At 44.2% G+C, this 22,046-nt stretch overlaps 1 long non-coding RNA gene across 1 annotated transcript; it reads left to right on the top strand.

Annotated features, from left to right (window-relative positions):
• Positions 1 to 3,001: 3,001 nt before the first annotated feature.
• LOC138581946 (uncharacterized) lies at positions 3,002 to 19,620 on the top strand. The gene is made up of 2 exons (XR_011304896.1): positions 3,002 to 3,076; positions 18,639 to 19,620. It is a non-coding gene; the product is annotated as an uncharacterized lncRNA (long non-coding RNA).
• Positions 19,621 to 22,046: the final 2,426 nt, after the last annotated feature.

Genomic DNA, 22,046 nt, shown 5'->3' with positions numbered 1-22,046 from the left:
TAGACCCCTCGGTCTTGTATATATATCGTATTGATTGTGATGTGTTGGTTTACTTTAGTATTATTGTGATTCTTTGCTAAGGTCGATGTTACAAAGGCCTTGTAATAAATGTGTCTATATTTTTAATATAACACCTGTCTGGAGTAATTTGTAAGCGTCCTTGCTTTGTGTGCTCATTGAGGTCTTTCAGTCACCCTCACCCCTCTTGAGACTTAGTCTTCACCGCCGCCATCGCTACCCTGATTGGTCTGGCTTGTCCAGAGGTTACCCTGTTCCAAGAAACTAGGCTGGCCTTCTGAACCTCGGGCCCTCCAGGTCCGAGTTCAGAAATCCATCTTAACAGTCTTGTATCGGTCTACCCAACTCACCGGCTGTGTTGATTTCACAGACACTGATTTGTTTTTGGAATCAAGAACGGTACCACGGCGGTTGGTGCATCTCCCCGTATTGAGGGCCTCGGTATCTCAGACACACAATGCAGTATTCTTCAGCCTGCTTTCCTGGTCTTATGTCTTCTATTCTTGAGGTGTAAGGAAAGTAACGGTTCCTTGTTGAAAAGGTCAAGGCAGCTTCCCTCCTTGCAATCACCTTCTGTGTTTTGCCCTCTTTCTTCTCTCGTTCAGCTGCTGTCTCGAAACTGCTGTTTCCTCACGTGCTTTGCCTCCCTCAGTGTGTGCTCTCATGCTCCACCTCTAATCTGTGTGGGGAAACTTAATGGAAGTCAGGTGTGTATGATGGTCAGTAATTGTCTGACCTGCCCTAACCATTGCATTGGGACACGTTGGGTATACTGCTCAGGTGTTAGTCTGTTTTCTCTCATAGCGGGCAGTCCGTGTGAAAGTGTTCATGTTTTAAAAGGGGGAGCGGCGGTAGAATTCCTAAATATCCTACCTGGTAGGATGGGGTAAAGGTGTTACAGGGATGGAGATATTGTGTCTCACCATCTGGTGTGCCACTCCCCGAAGACCCCTCACCCAGGTGATCCTCCCGCTCTGGTCCTCACTTCTGGAACCTCTACGCTCTATCCACAGGAATAAAGGATCACGCAACTCTTTTGAATGATATCGAGCCTGCTATATCCTATTTCGTATTATCCCCTCACGCCCCTGTAATTTTAGTGTACATAGCACTGAATTTTGTATTTAGGTTTCCATCTCCCGCTGACTCTGTGTAAAGCAGACAGCAATGGGATTGCTCTGTCGGTCATTAAATAAATTCAAACTAGTTTGTAATTTTTTTACAACAGGCGATCAAGTTCATTTCATAAATGCACTCATTTGTCCTCCTTTGCCTACCTCTTGTACTAACATAAAATATCATGCAAATGCCTGCTCAGATGTCGCTGGGCCTCAGTCATTCTAAGCAACTTTATTTTACCGGTCTTCCGGAAGTCGCTGTGGCTGAAGTAGTCAGCGCGCTCTATTGAATTTAGTGGAGGAGTAGGGACGTACTGACAAGCTGATTGGACTCGCACTGTAAATCATTGCACTCTTGCTATAGATTGATCCCTTGTATGAGTTACTTGGGAAGTAGTTGTTGGGTCTGTGTGAAGGCCTAGCTCTGTGATGTACTGTGTTTCCAGTGAAAGGTACAGTGCTTTTCAATGACATGTATAACCCCTTTATAACACCGGCCGAGCCATGATACGTTCTGCTGCATATTACAAGAAAAACATCCACTTTCTTTGCATCCCATGGTGCTCAGCCAAAAACGGAAGAAAAACAAAACGTGCAGAACGTGGTAACTACACTCTGCTCTCATTCAAAAACATGTATTTACATTTGTGAAGGACTCCTGCAGAACTGTTATTCAGAAGTGGGAGGTGCCGCTTTTGCTTTTCTGATTGCCCTATGCTCAGTATTTGGGCAGCAGCCATCTTGATGAGTGGCACGGGACAGCTGCAGTTCAATGCCTGGTCAAGGCTGTCCTATTTTAAACAGATTTTATTCACGGGAATTCCTTGCCAAGATGAGCATTTCCAGTGAGGAAAAAGTGATATGTCCAATTGTCATTCCCCAATACGGTATATGAGGTGGGAGTGCTGAGTGCATGGCGAGGAGGCATGGATGATCATGGTGTGTTAGGACGTTGGTTATGGTAGGTAGAGGTTTAAAAACCTTTGGAAAAAAAGTTACGGAACAGCTTTTGCCAATGTAGGCCCTTCGGCAAAAAATGGTGGGCCTGTGGAGTGTTTGTTAATTTGTGGTGAAGGTGTGATGGATGGTAGGTATTCTGAGAAGGTCTGAACCTGTGGTGCATTGGGTGAATGCTGGATCTTTTGGGGTGCTGTTATGGATCTGTGGAAAGCTTGGAAAGAATTATAAATGTATGAATCTGTGGCATGTTCAGTGTCGAGGCATAGATCGTTAAAATGTTGCCTCTTAATGGGAGAAAAAATATCGATCTGTATAATTTTGTTTCTTTCACGATTAGCATGCTAACCTACCTGGTGTGAACTATTTTAGATGTTCATGGCGGAACCTGTGGTGCTATAAGCCTTATGGGTGAGAGGATATTAGGTCTTGAAGGTATGGAGCTGTACTCTCGTGTCTTTCAGGGTGACAGGGGGAGGTGGGGAGGGGCGTGTGTGTGTGCGTGTATGTGTGTGTGTGTAGTGTTGGCCCTTTTAAAGTGATAGTATGGGCGTAGAGCATCTTTTCTGAAGACCGTATGGTTCTTGCAGTTTGGGATTCATTGAGGATAAAGTAAAGTGTATTTGGTCTGTTGAGGAGGCAGTACGGGTCCAAGCAGTGTTGAGTCTTATAGGGAGAAGTTCTCAGTCTTTGGCTTGTAGGTTTTAAGGGCTTTTTGGGAGCCTGAGAAATGCTGCGACGTCTGGAAGAAGATCTGAGTCAGAGAAGTGCTTTTAACGTAGATATGAAGGTATGGACATTGGGTAAAATTCCCATTGATTGGCCTTTTTCTATGCGTCTTTGTATTTGATGGGTCTGAGACTGAGAAATGTAGTGCATAGCTCATACTCTTTCTCTGACCATCTTTTAGGCTCCGATTCTTCAAGTCCTGCTCTCTGCTGATCTAAAAGGATTCCATCATTTTGCCAGTCTGGAGGATGCAGGTAATTAACTGTATGAAGAGAACACAGGAACACAAGCAGATAGCCCAAGGACCTTGGAAAGTGTCATCCGTTAGCTAGTCATCAATATCATTTTGGCATACATTTTACCTAATTTATACTATTATCGGGTGCACAAATGTTGTGCGTGTGTCTATAGGTCGCTACACTAGGCAGGGTAGACAAAATGATCTGTTAGAGGCAGCATTCTACAACCCTAGACCCACTTTACAGAGTAGCCCAGGCATTTACAAATTAGCCTATCCTATCCGCACAAAAGCCGTTTTGCTGAATTTTCTGAGAGCTGCAAGCTGCTTCTTTGTGTTGTACATACCCTGTTTACATTTCACAACTGATTCAGCATGAGTTAGAGGGAGGGCAATGTGTCATTGCTTTTCTGATCACAGAGGGCACACACAGTAGCTACCCAGTTTAGGAGAGAGAGTTGAGTACTTTCTGCTGCCTTCTCTGATATTTCCCTAAAACAACTTACCAACTTCTGTAAAAGTTGTAATTCTAAGAGCACAATTTCCGTCAACAACCCATGTGCACCAGAGGGACAGTCTGGCATCCTATCTCCTTCTTTCCTCTCTTCTGCATTTTAAATGGCTGTTAATGGGTGACACAGTACCTTCCCTGGCTCCGGGAGACCTCCTGTAGGGAACAGCTGCTCATACCTTGTGCAATTGTTAATCCCTGACGGCACCTCCCTACCCTTGGGAGGACAGCCCTTAGAATATAGATGAATACAACATGGCTGTTTTTGCCCTGCTCCCATCATTTTAGTTGAGGCACAAGTAAGAAGAACCAGCTGAGACCCTTAGCTAGAAATGGGCAGAGAGACTGCATACTCAAGATTGAGGTCATATTGGAATGTCGATCATATCCCCCAGCCCCAAAACGCATCTGTCACTGCATCCACCTCATAGTTAACAAAGGTTGGACCAACGGAACAGGGAATAGCCTCTCAATATATTTATTTATTCATAAATGCCAATAAATGTTCAATTGTCAATTTCTACAAAAGCGTTTATTTACATATCAAATTCATATAAAATACTAAAACTTTTAAACAAACAAATATCTACAAGTTCCACTCATACTGATTTACTCCTACCATTCATTCTACGTTTTGCTTTTTTGTATCAAATTATTGACATATATATTTTGCCTCATATAGGAACGGCCTCCAACTCTATTTACACATTGAACAAAATTCCTCCATCCAATCATCTGATGGTTCCGTCTGTGTGTTCCTAATCACACCGACATTCGTCTACACGTGTTTCGGTTGTCTTTTTTCGGGACGTCAACATTCGTCGACCCTTAGTTCATACAACCTTCTTCAGGACAAAATTTAGGGGAGTTTCTTTATTCCCATAAGCATCAAGTAGGGTGAGTATCACCACCTAAAATACAATATACAGTATCAGAACACACTAAAATAACTCAATTTAATACATTGTCTATTACCATAGGCTATTCCCTCTAATTTTTAGCACATTTAATGTGAAGATATGATTCTGAATAGTAATCATTACATCAATGTCTATGAGCGATACATTTTAACACCCATTTCCATTATTATCTGGATTAATCCTGTCTACATCCCAATGTAGTGGCCACCTCCATCTGCCCACATCCAAGATGCAAACTTGCATGTTAAATCACTGTTTTTAGAGCATTATACTTACTCAAATCAATTCTATCTCAATATTCAATTTTATTGCAGAACATTCAGACATTTTCTTCAAGAGGGGTTCTTCACAACTCAATCTCGGGGAACCTGTTGATTCCAAATAGCTCCTAAAAGGAAAAGGTGCACCTTCAATACAGGTGTAAATACAGGGGAGTCTCTTTTTATATGGAAGTGCCGACAAAATACTTACAAACAGCTCCGATTAAATTCTACAGTCTTTTCTTAGTTCCAGAAAAGCCGCCAACAATTGCGGCCGTTATGTTAGTTCTGAATCTGTAGGCCAATAAGGGGACAGAATAAGATCTAACCCTCTAAGTTCGTATCATTTTACATCAAACTAATCGTTATTACTTTCATTAGACTGCTGTTTCCCTACACGTTCTTCTGTTTTACTTCTGTCTCTTATGTCTGCTCCGCTATTCTTCATATTTAGTGGCCACCCTTCTATTATATGCCCCCTCCTGTGCCTTAGTTCTGGTTGCAATCCATTACATCTAGTAAAAGGCATATTCTCTAATCCGTGCCCATTCCTTTCCCTCTGTTATCTTACAGACAACTGTCCGCATTCACCTGCCATTCAATTCCCTCTGTTATCTTACAAACATCTGTCCCCACTTTCCCGCTTACCTTGTTTTTTCTATCCAGAACCCAACTGCATGCCGTCTCGCATTTCGTCTTCCGGCGCGGTTTACATCAACATGGCGCATGTCTATTTATGCTCACGTATTAGTCGCGGTAGAAAGAGGACTGCTTCAAATATTCAGTTTGTGAACATAGTGAAAGGACTACTTACCTAGTTTCCTTTCTCTTTCATGCATCGCGTATTCCTAAAAACTCGCGCATTCCTCAAAAACAAATGGGGACAGAAGCTGCATCTAAGCTTTCATTTATAGACACAAAGAAAGGACTACTCACCTTGGTGGTTCCTAGTGTTTCTTGATCACACAAAATTGCCCGTGGGCACAGCAAGAATGTTTATGTATACTCACAGAGCACTCTCCATTAGTCAAAAGTTTATTAGTGAAAAAGATGTGTATTAATGACTACAAAATCAAATACTGAGAGTACTCAATCCCCTTGACTCACACAAAGCCGGTGGGTTCGATGTGCATCTGAAATCACCACTATTTTACCTTTTGGGTATGCTAAGAGCACCAGTTTTCCTATTCACACATACAGAGTGAGACGGAATTATACACACTCCAACTTTCTTAAGTGTGTAATCAGGGCTCCCCATTCCACCAAAATATTCAGACCATTCCTCACCGTATCTAGGCGATATATCCATCGTTGCTCTAATTTGTGGAGCATAGTAGATATGTCCCCACCTCTTTTAGATACTTTAATAGTCTGTAGCACGAACCATTTTAGGTCAGTGTCCTTATGTTGTTTCAGACTGAAGTGGTCCACCAAGGGTTTTTCAGCTACTTTGTTCCGAATACAACTACAGTGTTCCCCTATCCGCTGTCTCACCTCTCCTGTCGTTTTTCCCACATACAAGAAGTTGCAGGGGCATCGGATAATATAAATAGCATTCTTGGTACGACAGTTTGTGTGTGTATTCATTTTCCATTTTATAGCCCCATAGTTGAACTCATGTCTGGTCTCTGTCAATGGACAGAACACACAGTTACCACATTTATAGTGGCCTGTAATTGGGGGTAAACCCCATTGGTTCAGTGCAGTTTGTTCCGAGTTCAAATTTCTGTAGGTGTGCACTAGACGTTGTCTAAGATTTTGGTTCTTTTTAAAGGCAAAAATGGGTTTCTTCAAGAGACTTCCTGGTTGTTTGATTAAGTCCCAGTTGCGGTTCACAATCTTTTTAATTTCATTGCTTACCGGATTAAAAGTAGTTGAATACACTAATCTGTCTTGTTTTTTTTTTTCTTTGGGTACAAGGCATTCATCTCTATTCCTGTTCAGTGCCCTTTTTAGATTATTCTTTACCAATGTTTGAGGATACCCTCTACTAGTAGCCTTCCTTTCAGATCCTCTGCATGTTTTTTGTATTCATCCTTTTCGGTACAGTTTCTCTGTATCCTTAAAAACTGACCATAGGGTAAATTCTGGCAAAGGCCCACTGGGTGAAAACTGGAATAGTGTAGTAGTGTGTTTTTATCGGTTGTCTTGCGAAAAAGGGTAGTGACCAACTGTTGATGCGACTTCTTAATGAGTAAATCTGAAAAGCTTACCTGGTTTTTATGCCATTCCATCGGGAATTTGATATTAGTGTCACATGTGTTCAACCACTGATGGAATTGGTTCAGTGTTTCACTAGTTCCCCTCCATATCATAAACACATCGTTGATGTGTCTGTACCAGGCCCGAAGGCCTTGGCACAGATCACCTTGTTGTTTCAGATGGCTATGTTCGCATAGGATATATTTCTCTTGTATTCGGCCATGAACAAATTTGCCACATCTGGCGCAAATGCTGCCCCCATGCTGACTCCCTTTCTTTGCTTAAAAAGGGTTTGTTTGAATAGGAAGAAGTTCTCAGTCATCGAGATGTGTGCACATTCTTGCATAAACTCTGTTGGTAGAGTGTGTGGTTCTGGTCTTTTATTAAGAATTGTGCCCAACACCTCCAGAAATTCTGTCTCGGGGATGGAAGTGTAGAGTGACTCTACATCAATTGTGACTAGGATATCGTTCTCCTCTACCACCTGGTTCTGAGTTATTCTTATCACATCTCCTGAATCTTTCACATACAATGGCATCTTAACCACAAAGGGTTTAAGAAAAAATTCCACATAAACAGAGTGGTTCAAGTAGTGAGTCTATCGCCGCCACTATGGGTCTACCTGGTGGGTTTGTCATCCTTTTATGAATTTTAGGCAGAATGTAAAAAGCCGCCTTTCTAGGGTGGCTTTTTCTGAGGAAACAACCTTCTTCACTGCTGATCCACGATCCCCTTTCTGCATGGTTGGTCAGACTCTTAATTTCCTCTTCTAGTCTAGATGTTGGATCTTGAACTAACTTTTGATAGGCATTTTCATCGCCCAACAGACGCATACATTCATTCTCATAATTCTCTGTAGATAGGATCTATCCCTCCCCCCTTATCGGCGGGTTTGATCGTGATGTTTTTCCGATTACACAGTAATTTCAGGGCCTCCCTTTCGTTTTTATTCAAATTATCTGGGGTATAATTCTTTTTCTGAGTAGCCCTCAGAACTTCTTTAGTTACCCAATTTTCAAAAGTTTCAATCTCTGGTGGGCAAGCATACGAAGGTGGATTAAACCCTGATTTGATTTTTAGTCCTGTCACATTGGGAACAACTTTCGCTGTATTCGCTGATTGATTGTCTTTCTTTTGATTCGGCAAGAAAATCTCAAAATAATGTTTAAGTTCTATGTTACGAAAAAATCTGTGTAATTCCACTTCTGTGTCCAAGCAGTCTGCTCTCATTGCCGGTACAAAAGACAGACTCCTTGAAAAGCCCTGTGAGCAAAGGGCTGTATTCAAATCACTGGCTGTTAGGCTGTGGCGAGCGTTTGGAAAAGGAAAGCTTGCCTGGAGAAGTACATTGAAGCATATCGAAGAAAGACCTTGCTCTCACGGAGGTGCGTGTGCCCTTAAGGGGGAGGAGCTATTGTGTCACCTGACCTCTCCCACCTACTTGTGGCCGCCTCCAGCGCCCTTGCGGCGCTAAGCCCTGTGAGCAAAGGGCTGTATTCAAATCACTGGCTGTTAGGCTGTGGCGAGCGTTTGGAAAAGGAAAGCTTGCCTGGAGAAGTACATTGAAGCATATCGAAGAAAGACCTTGCTCTCACGGAGGTGCGTGTGCCCTTAAGGGGGAGGAGCTATTGTGTCACCTGACCTCTCCCACCTACTTGTGGCCGCCTCCAGCGCCCTTGCGGCGCTAAGCCCTGTGAGCAAAGGGCTGTATTCAAATCACTGGCTGTTAGGCTGTGGCGAGCTGCGAGCCGCCGGGGATTATGCCTGGGTCAACACTTCCTTCACCGACCCCATCAGCATCCAGGACACGAGCGCAAAGGAAACGCGAGGCACCCGGAGGGTCGGCGGTATCGAATACTAAGGGGCCGACGAACACAGTAAGTCGTTACTTCTCATGTGTTCCTAGCACAGAGGAGCCAGGATATCACACTGGCACTGCTCCTCAAGAACCCACAATCTTATGTACGCAAGTGGTCGTGCTCAATCCATATACGCCACTTAGTACAACGGAGTCACAAACAAGTGAGCACGACATAGTCGAGCTGAGCGGAGCGAGTGCTATTAACTTACCCGACACATGTGCTGATGCAGAAAACGGCCAAACCTCACAAACCGTTGCCTCAAACTATAGAATTCAGGCCAAAATGGGAATCGATGACAGTACCCAAAATAGCTCTGACAGACATCCTGAGTTAACTCCCCTTGTTTCTTCTGAGGAGTTAGCGGCCACACTCACGGTACCGGCGCCCGCTAACATCATTCCAGGCGGAATTTCCGCATTAGGAAGTGGGATACAAACAGTGGCGTCTGTGACCGGTTCAAAACTGATGGTACAGCCAGAATTGCCGGGTGTGTATAGGCGGTCTACTGAGGGGAGGGATAACGTTGTATCTGTATACCGTGACGGAGATCGCCTTGTGAGCGAGAAAAAGGCAAGCGCGTCGTCGAATAAGGCGCGGAGATCAGATCAACGAGTGATATGCTCCAGGGGTGAGTGTACCGACTCACAGAAAGTTGGTCTTGGCGAAGAGCCAGACGTGGAGATATCTCGTTATGAGACCTTGCCTAATCCCGCCCGGACAGCCGGATTGTGCTGCAGTCACCAAGGAGAAGAGTTGCACGATGAGGTGTTCGCGGCGCAGCCTCTTCTGGAAGACTGCGCGATAATCCCAAGCGCAAGTGAGCCTCCTAGAGTGGGCGTTTGTGCACACGACCCAAACAGGAGAGATTCCCTAGGAATTGCAGACAAAGTACTGGGAAACTTGATAGCACTTAACAAATTACATCGGCAACTGCCGAACAGAGGTTCCATACAACCTTCAAATCAAATGGAAAGACCCTTAGCCAAAAGACCAAACTGCCAGCTGTCAGGTGCAAATGAGGATATATGGCACAAAGTGTGTTATAAGCGCGCAAAATTCGACAGGTGCTGTGAATCCAATGCTAATGCTGATGATCCACCCACACAACTATTATCATCTCAAAAGAGGGTAGTTTCGACTCGACATAATACAAACACAGTACCTGACATACCCATAGCCATATCGGCATCTTCTGGATTAAATGGCACAAGCTTAGATGATTCTCAAGATTCTTCTTTTATGGAACGGCCATTCCCTAAAATACGCCACTGCAAAGTACCGTTAATGACGACCACGAGGGACTATCAAGTCAACGAGTCCTCGCCCAACGAAGACATTCGCCCATCACCGCAAGATTTGCAGGCTATCTTATTGTCATCAACAACAATTGCGTTGGCTCCGTTCATGAAATTATACGAAACTTTGCATGAGGCAACAAGGGATCTAACTACTACGGTGGCTTTAGCTTTGTCTAAGTTAATCCACTTAGAGCAAGTATGTGAGCAGACACAGCACAGTCAACAAGAAGGATCAAAGAGACTTGACTTATCCTTTAACCTCCTAAAGGAGCAAAAGCAAAATGACACCTTGGATAAAAAATTACTGGCTGATGTTGCTAGAGAAGCACTTGCGTTATTTAAATCTGAGGGTTGTTTCGCAACTAGAGAACGCAACCCCAAAGAAGGGGGTTGTTTTAAAACTCCGTTGGTCAAAAGTATCGAAGCAAGTTGTGCTCAAGGTCCGTCTGTGGTCAACTTAGGCAAAGAAGTCCACACGGACAGTGAAAGTTGCACTCTGCTAAAAGTAGCTAACAAGAGTGGAGAACAATCTGCACTGCTGTCTGCTGCATCTGTGCAATCGATGGAAACCTTGAGAGACCCAAACCAGAAACCTCCTGTACATCAAACTGAAAACTCTGATTCTCCTAGTGGTACAGGTTGCGAATTCTCCTTAGACATCTCGTTTAATACCGCCTTTGAACAAGCTCGGAGCACTTTGAATCAAGCGCAAACGGATATTCAGGAGTCAGCTTGTTCAAAGCAGCCTTTGACTGAAAACTCCTCCGCAGAGTCGTCTGCAAAAAACTTGGAAGGGGTTCAGACTGCCACCTATCCGTTATTTAACGGAGGGCACCCACCAGTGGTAATGTTACCTCAAGCAAAAAGGTCAAACGGGAACTCGACAACTCAATTAAAAAAAACTAAGAATCAACCGAGCAGAAAACAAAAGTCCTTAAATGGAGCTCGCAAATTCTTGCGAAACATCAATGTGGTTCAAAACGCAGTCAGCTCTCTAAATAAAAGCATATGTAGTTCGGCCTTGCAAAATAAGCCTTTACAACAAACATCTGCCTGCCAATCAACTTTCACACTTAACACTGACTCAGTCACTATAGATCAAACGCAAGAGACCTCAATAGAATTGTTGAATATGTCAACCTACGATGATGAGGACTGCATAGACCTTGGAAACGAACCGTTACTTTCTGGGAGTGAGCAACAAATTGCACTGGAGCATCCGATGAGCGTAACCACACAAGCTCGCACAAATGGTCACCAGGCACTCGTAACGGGAACCGTTACATCAAACATAGATCGAAATCAAGAAGAGTTTCCTCATGATATGGGTCGACCAACGATGCCAGGTGGCAGAATTTGCCAGATTGTCAACAAAAACAACCATGCCTTGTCATGTTCACAAGGTTCTGAGAGCCCTCCCTTTCTGACTTTACTAGAAAAGAGGCTGCGGTCTCTGGCAGCAAACCATCAAGAGCTCTTCAGTACATCAGAGGCGACTACATCGATGGTACGTAACCCTGTATATGTGGAAAGAAAAAAATCACACGACCAAAAAGGAGTCGACAGTACACAGCCTTCGACACGAAATATGGGTTGCCTTAGAGACACAAAGGAAGTGCCAAAACATGTGCAATTTAGCAAAAGATCTTCGTCAGGAAAAAATTCCTCGTCTATGCCGACCAATAAAATTATAATTGAGAGCCTTGAAATTACGGATAACTTAATACTGAACCGAGGAAACATTGTTAGATTGCTGCATTCGGTCCCCTCTCTACGATCGATAAGTTCAAACGACCTGAAGATTGTGGAATTTTACGATGAGACCAGAAACGACAAAGTAGTGCTGCATGTGGCGTCCTCTTTAATTGTAGCAACAATCATGAAAGCAAATGCAGCACTATTCTCTTTGGGCTTCGACGTATACGAATGGAATGGATTACAGCAAGTATCACCTAACACAGGTGACGTGGTTAATATGTATAAACCTGTAGCCCGAGTATCCATTCTGAAACCATCATTAGGGAATAGGGTGCTAGAGGACATTGGGAAAAAGAAAACCTGTGGTCTAGGAAATAATAAAAATTCATTGCGTGGTATAAACAATCCACGAGCAGTTGAGAAGGACGTATCGACTCATAAAACGGTTCTGGCGGATCAAAAAGACGAGATAACCATAACAATACACGGAAGCTCACCCCAGATCACCATTAAAGATGTTGGAGTGCAATCCGAGACATCCAGCACAGAAGATCTGGAGTGGGGCTGGCTACCAAAGGCCTTGGCAAACACCTCTCAGCAATAATGCCAGAACCCTACGGCTCGAAATACGTGTAGCATTGTATCTTGGAACACGCGGGGATTTATACATTTATTCAACTCAAACTGGATCAATGAAGGGCAGATAATCTGCCTTCAAGAAACATGGCTAACGGAAGTCCCGATTTCGAATGATTTTGAGGTGGTGATTAATCCCGCCATTAAATCTAGTAAAGGGCGTCCTATGGCGGGGCTGGCCACTATGATCAGAAGATCCTCGGGTTGGAGACTTGTAAGTTCAATGAACCACTCACCCTTCATTCAATCTACCCATTTAGAACGGGCCGGTATAGCAGGCTTGGCGGTGGACTGCTTAATAGTGGTCAACATCTACTGGAATCATAAAAAGGCCGGCGAACAAGTTTTCATGGACGAAACTATGGAGATATTGGACTCTTTGGTGTCAATTTCAGGATGGCCTAACATAATGCTATGTGGAGACCTTAATATTGACCTGCTGAAAACACCGAACTTGAGGTCAAAAACATACTTGAAGCAGGCATGGTTAGAAGAGATGGCCGTTCGTAACTTCCAAATGTTAAATGGTAATACCTGTAACGACATGCCCCCTGCTAATACCTGGCGCCGTGCAGACCAGGCTTCAACGATTGACTATATGTTTGTCTCCGAGCAGTTACACCCGCGTATAGTCTCATTTAAGATCATAAAGAAAAACGCTAGTGACCATGATATGCTGATAGCAGAACTCACCGCACTCGAAAAAATTCCATCTCAGAAGTGGCAATATAACATCCAGGCTACCTCGAACAGAGTGCGTTTATCCCTAAAGAAAGACGAGCTCGAAAAGCTTACAAGCGACTACTGTAAGGCTAGTCAGCAGTTGGAATATGAGCAGCTGCTACAGCAATTTAAACCTAAAAGGGTAGGTCTAAAAAATATGGGCCATGCGCGTGCTCACAGTTTTGACGTGGAGGTACTAAAGCATAAACGTACGCTACGCAGTAACTTAAGACATTCTAAATCCTTGGGTCAACTGGCCCGCATACAAGCAGTTAAGGTTGCAAAACAATCGTATAAGAACTGGCTAAAATCGCACAAACACATGTTACTACAAAAAGACGCCGAAGTCTTGATGAGGACATTACAAAATAAAAATACATCAGCCTTCTGGTCTCTCATTAACAATGTGCACGCGCCCCAAGAAGCAATTCAAACCTGTATGGTGTCAGAGGCTGATTGGATATCGCACTTTAGAAACTTATACATGTCAACTGAACACTCGGAGGTCGGAATTGAGGATTGCTCTAAACCATGGGATCTGGAATTTAGAAAAGAAGATATAATAGAAATCATTCAGAAAGCAAAAAACTCTCGGGCTCCAGGTCCAGACGGGCTTACAAACTTTACGATTAAGCAGTTCCCCGAGATATGGGCAAGCCTGTGCGAGACACTCTTCAATAGAATAGTACAGATTCGGCAATCCCCAAAATCGTGGAAGAGTGCGATCATCGTGCCTATTTTTAAGAAGGGTAACAGATCAGATCCGAAAAATTACAGGCCTGTGGCATTGTTAGACGTGTTAGGGAAAATGTACGCAACAATGTTACAGAAGAAACTATTAGCGTGGTCAATAAGCTCTCTACACGTCGACAAACGTCAATCAGGCTTTGTTAAACAAGTGGGCTGTTCATTAAACCTCCTACTGATAAACATAATCAAAATGGAGGCAATTAAAACGAACACAAAGGTGTACCTAGCCTTTATAGACTTTTCATACGCTTTCGACACCATTGATAGAGCGCTTTTGTGGGAGAAATTGAAGAACTGGGGTTGTCCAGCAGACTTAAGGGCAGCCATTAAGGAACTCCACTCAAAGACTTCCATTCGAGTGAGACTAGACCGTTCGGGTCTGCTATCTGCCCCCATTGACACTAATAGGGGTGTAAAGCAGGGCTGTCCATTAGCAGCAGCCATTTTTGGACTATTCATCTCCGACATTGGCGATTCGATCAATAATGCAAAATCCTTTTCCCCGAAAGTAGCTAACACACATCTAAGTTGGCTGCTTTATGCTGATGACTTGATTGTTTTGGACATGACACCAATTGGCCTGCAAAGGAAATTGAATGCTGTACAACATTATGTCGCGTCCAATAATCTTGTAATTAATATCAAGAAATGTGAAGTACTGGTATTGCAGAACTTGAACGGCGGCGGCGTAGGTAGAAGGAAAAGAATAGCCTGGTCACTGGGGCATGAAAAGTTGCAGGTCGCACAATGTGTCAAATATCTTGGGATGACAATCAGTTCTTCCATCAACGACGGGCCTTGGCTCGCGGAAACTAAAAGGAAGTGCATCCAACTCGCAAACCAAGCCCTGATACTTAACAAGAAGTTTGGCAAATTCTCACTACGTCCAGTCTTGGCCTTTTACCAACAGAAGGTGATACCGGTTGTGTCTTATGGTGCAGAAAATGCGCTGGGATGCCCTTACGAGACCTGGGCCAATCTTGAAATCTGCTTTTGGTCGAGAGTATTAACACTCCCTAGGGGGGTGAAATCATCTTGCATAAGATATGAACTGGCGCTAATATCCCTGCACGCAAGAATTTGTTGGAGCTTGTTGAGCTTGTATCGAAAAACCTGCAGTCGAGCGCAGATACCACAGTTCGAGATTCTTCACAATATCCAACCTGGAAACTCTAAAATTATCCAGATGTGGTTGAAAAGATGTGAGGCAATTTTGAAAAAATATGATATAACGGCCGATTTGCTTCACGAGAACCCGGATGCAGCTAAACTAAAGATCTGGCGGACAGACTGGGACGAGACCTGTGCGGAAAGAGCGGCTGCTGGAAGTTCGAGTCATGCGCCATTGGAAGCACGTGCCTTTAACAGCCTTCAGAAGTATGTGTCTCTATTTCCCAACTCTCAGGCACGCAGACTGTTTATGCTGTTTAGGCTAAACATGTTCAAAACGAAGGATCGCCTCCGATCATGGAAGGGCTTTGCCCATTTAAGCCCGGAATGTAGGCTAAAGGTCCTGAATCACTAAAACATCTAGTTTTATTTTGCACCAAATTGAGATCTGAGAGGACCTTACACTTGGGTCCATGGAGCTTAGTCCACCCATCATTGTGTGCGGATGAGTGGTGGAGTTCAATGTATCAAGGAACCGACCTAAAATTAATCCTGCCTCTAACAAGACTGCTGGAAACCATAGAAGCACGTTTATTACCACTGGAGGAAAGCACTTCGGAGAACGGAGCCCGTGGCTGAAGGCCCATACTTGAAAAGAGAGGAGGAAGCTGTAATGAGGGAAGGAACTTGAATGGGGCAGGGGAAACTTGGTGAAGATGTGTGAACGTTTTTGTGTTTGATTTTTTTTTTTTAAAGGTTTGTAAAAACCAATAAAAATATAAAAAAAAAAAAAAAAGACTCCTTGAAAAAAAAGACTAACTTCTACCGCGTTCAAAGCCTCTGTGGATAAGTTAAATACAGGGATTTGATCTCGGCTCACTGGTTCATGTACCACTGCCTGGTACGCATTCCTGGGCCCTGTCTTGGGCGTCCTCGTTGGTTGCCCCTGGGAAAACCCTGTTGATTTGAAGGGCCTCCTCTACCTCCTGTATTAGAACCCATATGATTACTAAGGGAGGGATCAGAACCACTGGAGGATCCCGAGGTGTTGGAAAAGGACACGTATCTGTTGTTTCTTCTATTGGATTGTGTTTTAGCTAGATCTGCAAAGAACCCCTTTCCTCACCACCTGTAGCTGTCGCACCTCCCAGTCCCCTTTTTCTACACCAAGGTGCAGCACATTTTTTAGGAATCCAAAACCGGTCCCCATCTTTTCGGCTGTGTTCATCATGAAGAATCCCCTGCACTTTGATACCGAAGGCTTAATGCCAAATCACAACTTGGTGAGTCTGTTAGTGGCGGTGAAGGGGGGATTTTCATATTGGATTGTGTGAGAAGAGTTTGGGGCTTGAGGGAGACAGCAGGTTATACCTCTGGGTGAAATGAGCAGCGACTCAACGCCTGACAAACACCTTCTTGCTCTGTCCAAGAGTGGCCCTGCCCTAACAGGCAGAATTCCCAGCAGGCCACTGAGCACAGCACCTGAGCATGGCAGAGTGAACTTTGAGGCTTCTCTCAGCCTGCCAACCACCATGATAAGCGGGGCAAAATGGGTGACTGTCCCCCCAAATTTCAAGTAGCCCTTTCTCAGAACCAACGTCTTGCCTCCCATAACCCTCAGCTGTAGATTATGGAAATTGACTGGAGGTTACAGACTGACCCTACCCGCTCATCTCCCAATTTACAGATGCTTGTTTTGTTTCACATGTGATACAATGTAAGAGAGAGAGAGAGAGAGAAAGACACAAATGAGTAAAGTATGAGCTAGTGAAAAGGGACCTGTATGGAAGTGGCCAGTGGTGGGAGTGCAGGGTTGGAGGTTGTTTTGCCTTGTAAGGCCTACTCCCACTTTCTCTCACTAACCATCTCCCCACTAAGCGCTCCTACCGCCTTAAACTACACACAAACCCCCTTCAAACAAGCAGCACAGGCCTAGCCGTGAGCACATCAACACCAACTGAGCCACAACTAAACTCTCCTTTAAACCTGTCGCACTCTCCCACATCAGCGGATATTCAGACCCAAAGCGCAGTAGTCTATCGGATCCTAGGCTCTCGCCTATATCATACTCCCAAGTATTGCTGCCAAACACATAGAAAGCAGATTGGCACTCAGGAACCGGGTACTTCTGACCTGCCCCCATCAATACCACAGGTTTTGTAACTGCCTTTCCCACTTTCCCATTAATGAAACCCAACCCCTTTTTTCTTGTATAGCCAAGCGCAGCAAGGCCACCAGTAGTAACAGGCAGGCGCTATACAAGACCACTTATATTACATTACACAATTTTAGATTTGCATGTACTAGCCATGTACACAGTCACTCACCACCTCTGTTCCTCACAGCACACTGGTTCTTGCTCACCAAGAGTCAATTATCACTTGCCATTGGTTTAAGGCAATTGCACATTTTGAGACCTGCTATCATGTATTTTGCACTCATTTTCCCATGGTCCAAATGTCATTAGCTTTGCGGTTAGACTCCTCGAGCATCGTCGCCACTTCCATTCACTCTCGCACCACTTCCATTCTCCCTACACAATTGAAAGACTCACTTGCCCATGCAACTACAGCTGGCCATCTCTGGGCCCCCTTTTAGTCCTCCTCACGCTTCATGTCCACAACCCTTAACCCCGGAGTGACCTGCCTCAGAGATCCTCTTTCCCAAAGTAGTCCTCCTCAAAGTCCCTATGTGATCAACTCCTAACGCTCTTCTCCTTTCTGCTCCCTCTTTTCTTACTGCCTATGCTTCTTATCTGTTCTGTATCCCTCCTTGCTACTGATTCTTCACCCCCAACCCACTCCACACCTCTGGACTTCTCACTCTCTGAAAAGCAATTTGGGTGAATGGCTTGCAAGGAGATGATTTGTGTTTGTGTCCAAGAAGCACACATCTCAAGCAGGTGGGCATAGCCAGGGGTGTGAGCAATGGTGAGATGGAAAGAGGGCTCTAGAAGGTGGGGGTCCTGCGCTTCAGGCTATCATTCGAAAGACAATATTTGGTTTACCAAACCTATTTAGGGAATAGAAACGCGAAACTCTTCAATGTAAGCAATCCTCACAATGTTTATTACGAAATTTGGAATCCATTGAAGGTGGTTGAGTGTGAAGCAAGGCCTTTGATTAAGTGGTTTGGGAAGGATGTGCCCATGGGGTAATAGATGTTTCTTGGGAGATTTGAACACCGGAGAGAGAGCACCCAATGGAATGTATGGTGATGGTATGAGAGAAATGTGGGCCGACTCATAAATACTGTGAATTTTGTGCACGCTGGAACAGCGAGACATGCAACAGTATGGGATTCATAACTACAGGGCTATGAAAGGATCTCTAGACAATCTGGACTTCCATTCTCGATGCATATACAGGAAGTAGTGACGGGTGGAACGGTTTAGTTGGATTACTCAAATGTATACATTTCATCTAAAGGGAAGGGGGTCCACGTGGTTTGGCCATGATGGCAAGGTACCCGTACTGCGCATCCTCGCTAGCAGGGTCCACGTGGTTTTGCCATGATGGCAAGGTACCCGTACCCTCGCTAGCAGTGCATAATGAGTGATGGTGATCTGTATCCAGTCTAATCCTTTGTGACCATATTTTTTCTTGCAGAAAGGGCGTCACAGGAGGAGTTGGCAGATACCGAGAAACCTTTGCTTCAGAATGCTAATGAATGGCAACCGCCGTTCGCACAGATGATCCAGTAACTTTATCTGCTGGATCATGACCGACTGGATTTTTATCTATGCAAGCTTTGCCGTAGAAGATGCATTCGGTGCCAACGGCAGTGACGACTGTTGAGTCTGAGGGTGGAGCTTTTGTTTAAAAAAACCAGACTGTCCCAGTGACTTAAATCCAGTTGCAATGGAAACTTTTACACTAGTTCTTGGTCTACATCCAAAGACTCCAGGTGCAGCTATTGGGCAGAAACTCAACATGACTTCATGTCTGCAGAGGCTTGGACTGTACCTCTTCTGTTCCAATCGAGTAGTCCTTTAAGATAACTCTGATAGTGAGTAATGCTGACAATGCAGTCCATACTTTAGGTGGCCATTTCCTTTTGCCAAAGACTATTTCTCCCATGAAAATGGTGCAACACTACTGCCTCCCTAGCCCTACGGTGAGTCTTCATATTTGGGCTTGTCTTGCTGGTACCGGCTACCTCTGACCATTGTGCAGTTAACAACAAGCCAACTCAAGAAACAGATGGAGCCTCAAGCCAATAATATACTCAATCGCATTAACACTACTATCTTCTTTGGTTTCAGGTGACACGTGTAATGTAGGTCTTTGCCTTATGATTGAGGTATGATACACTAATTCAGGGTTTCACTAAGGGCACCATCGCAACACAGTCTTACTACCATTCGAAGGTGCCACTCTGAGTACCTCTTATGTCATAGTCATGCTACCAATACAAGGTGAAATGATGGCTACCTCTCCTGATGCAGTCTTAAAATCAATCCTCACACTATGCAACCACCGTGGTCTCATTCATATTAAAATTCAAAGGGGCTATTTTACAATCCAGACAGTACAATAAAATGACAATATTGCCCTCCTGTCTATGTCGGTGATGTTGCCTTTCCAAAGAGCCTGTTGTAATTGCATTATTGTGCTGCCATTGCCTCAAGGAGTTTGCTGAGACCAGTACAGAGTGACAGTGTTGCCCGTGAACAGGGCCATGCCGCCAATATAGACTTGTGATGTTGCTCTCCTACACTTGGTGTCTAGGTATCAGAAATCAGGACAACAGCCATGGCCATGCCATGGAGTGTTGGGGGAATCTGTAATGCTATGAAGAGATGTCTACACCTTGCGTAGCACAAGCAGTGGGGGAATTGAGTTTGCACTTTTTCAAATTTGTGATTTATATTCTTTTCATTCATTTTGCTTCATTCGACAATATGTCATACAGCAGCAATTGAACACATTCATATAACAATTAAGTGACAAAGAAATCAAAAGAATAAAATGGAATACATTGATTCAGAGACCTCTAGTGCAGATACACAGTAACAATCCATCCTTGACTATATAAAACCACAGGCTATGATCCATTATAAATCCTATTGGGGCAGCTATAGATTATGGAATGCCAATCACCTACTTGGCTCATTTTCTTTTGCTAGGCATCTCCTTATAAGTCACGCTCTATAAATCAACATGCTTACTCTGATCATAATTGCATCATCTTCAGTCCCTTACAGATCTTACATGCTTCTCTCTCAGTAAGGTTTTTAAATAAAATGTTCTTAATGTATTGTTACCTGTGCAAAAGAACAAACATTTACCAGGGTTTCTTTTGCCAATTAACAGGTCGGACATTGTTCGCTAATACCTGCATTCCATTTATTCATTAGCGATGCAACAGGTAATATTCCAAAGTGGAATTTCATAAAAGTGATCTATCAAAGGGGGGTACAATCATGTCAATATATCTTTCTCGTCGCATGATGGATTTGTGGGACCAGTAATTAGTCACCAACATACAGGCTATGTTCCGTTATCATCACACCTGTTAAAGTCTTGGTTGAATGTGCCTCTTTTACCTCATTTTTGGCATTCGTATCGATCAAGTCCATGTTAGTCCAAAAATGGGTTAAGCCTAGGCCTGAGAGTAGAGATTTAACAACCGTACACCAAGGAACTGGAGACCCTCCATCGTGTGCTAATAAATCCTGAATAGCTTCCCTATATTTAAATAACTAAGGTGATGACCAAAGCCGAACCCAATAAAGGACGGGTCTAATGGCTAAATCATTCATAATACTTCTTTCGCTTAGTTCTACTAACAACATAAGTCTACTGCCCGACATAAGGCGCGGGTGCCAAATGCGGCCCTCCATCCCATGATCTGCGGCCCCGCAAGAGGTTTTACTTTTGTAATGAGACCCGGTCCACTTAAAGCAGGTGGCCGCATTTCATTACATAAGTTAACAGTTTGCCCGTGACCATTGCTGGTGTCACCTGTTAACCTGATCTTTATCTTCATTATAATGTATGAACCCCCTCCTTTGCTTAGAACGCAAAGCACCCTTTGGGGTGGGGGGCATGCATTATAATGGAGATAAAGATAAGGTTAATAGCCGTCAAGTATCACGAGCCAGCTGTCGGACACTTGCTTACAAAAAAGGATTCATTGATGCTCAGCAGGAAGCTGAAACGATGAATTCCCACTGAGTAGCAATGAATCCTTCTTTGTAGGCAAGTGGCTGACGATGAGGAACCAGTGCTGAAAGGCAATGAGGTGACACTTCTGTTTTCCCCAATGAAAGTGACAGCTGGATGGCTTCAGCCAACGCAGCTTGAGTAATGCTCTTCTCTCTGTCATCCAGGCCATTTAATCGTTGTACCTATTAAAGACAGTGCTTACACCCCACCTGCTATCACGTGAATGGGCACTTTGGAGCGGCCTTTTAACCCCCCTAGTTGCCCAGCCTGCCCTATCCCGATGGGAAATTACTGTTCAGTATGTATCTATACTGTATTCATGTATTTACAGCCCAGTTGCCTTAATGTGCAGCACGTTTATCATGCAAGTCTCACTGTGACCAAACTTCCCCTTTCATGCACCAACGTATTACCGCTAAACTACCCGGCTCCCGCTCGCCAAGACAATCGATGGAGCTGTACAAAGGCAATGCATTCACTAACTGCACATGTGAGTGTATGGCACTTAGGATAGAGGTGTCCGACCATCCAACCAAAGAAACACAAACAAAAACACACGTCCTCACGCAGCGCAGGCAACAGTGAAACCATGCTTCCCATAACCTGACCGTACATATGAAGAACATCAGTCATTAGCAGGATGATCAGGGGGACCTGAAAGGACCAGGCTGTCGCATTCAGCGTCGCTTTATTCAAACCATATATCCCTACAGAGGTCACAATATTGGGACAGTTGCTGGGTGCCCCCCTGAGGCTCGCGGCCCCTTTCATTTGAAAGGCCTGGGCGCTGTCCCTGTCTGTACTGATAAAGGACCTTTACCCTGGCGACAGATGATCTTTAAGTTC

Source organism: Ambystoma mexicanum, chromosome 3q (assembly GCF_040938575.1).
Source record: "Ambystoma mexicanum isolate Mex_15411 chromosome 3q, UKY_AmexF1_1, whole genome shotgun sequence".
Lineage (NCBI taxonomy): Eukaryota > Metazoa > Chordata > Amphibia > Caudata > Ambystomatidae > Ambystoma > Ambystoma mexicanum.
Note: the sequence above shows the minus strand (reverse complement) of the source record. Positions and strands in the feature narration are given on the sequence as shown.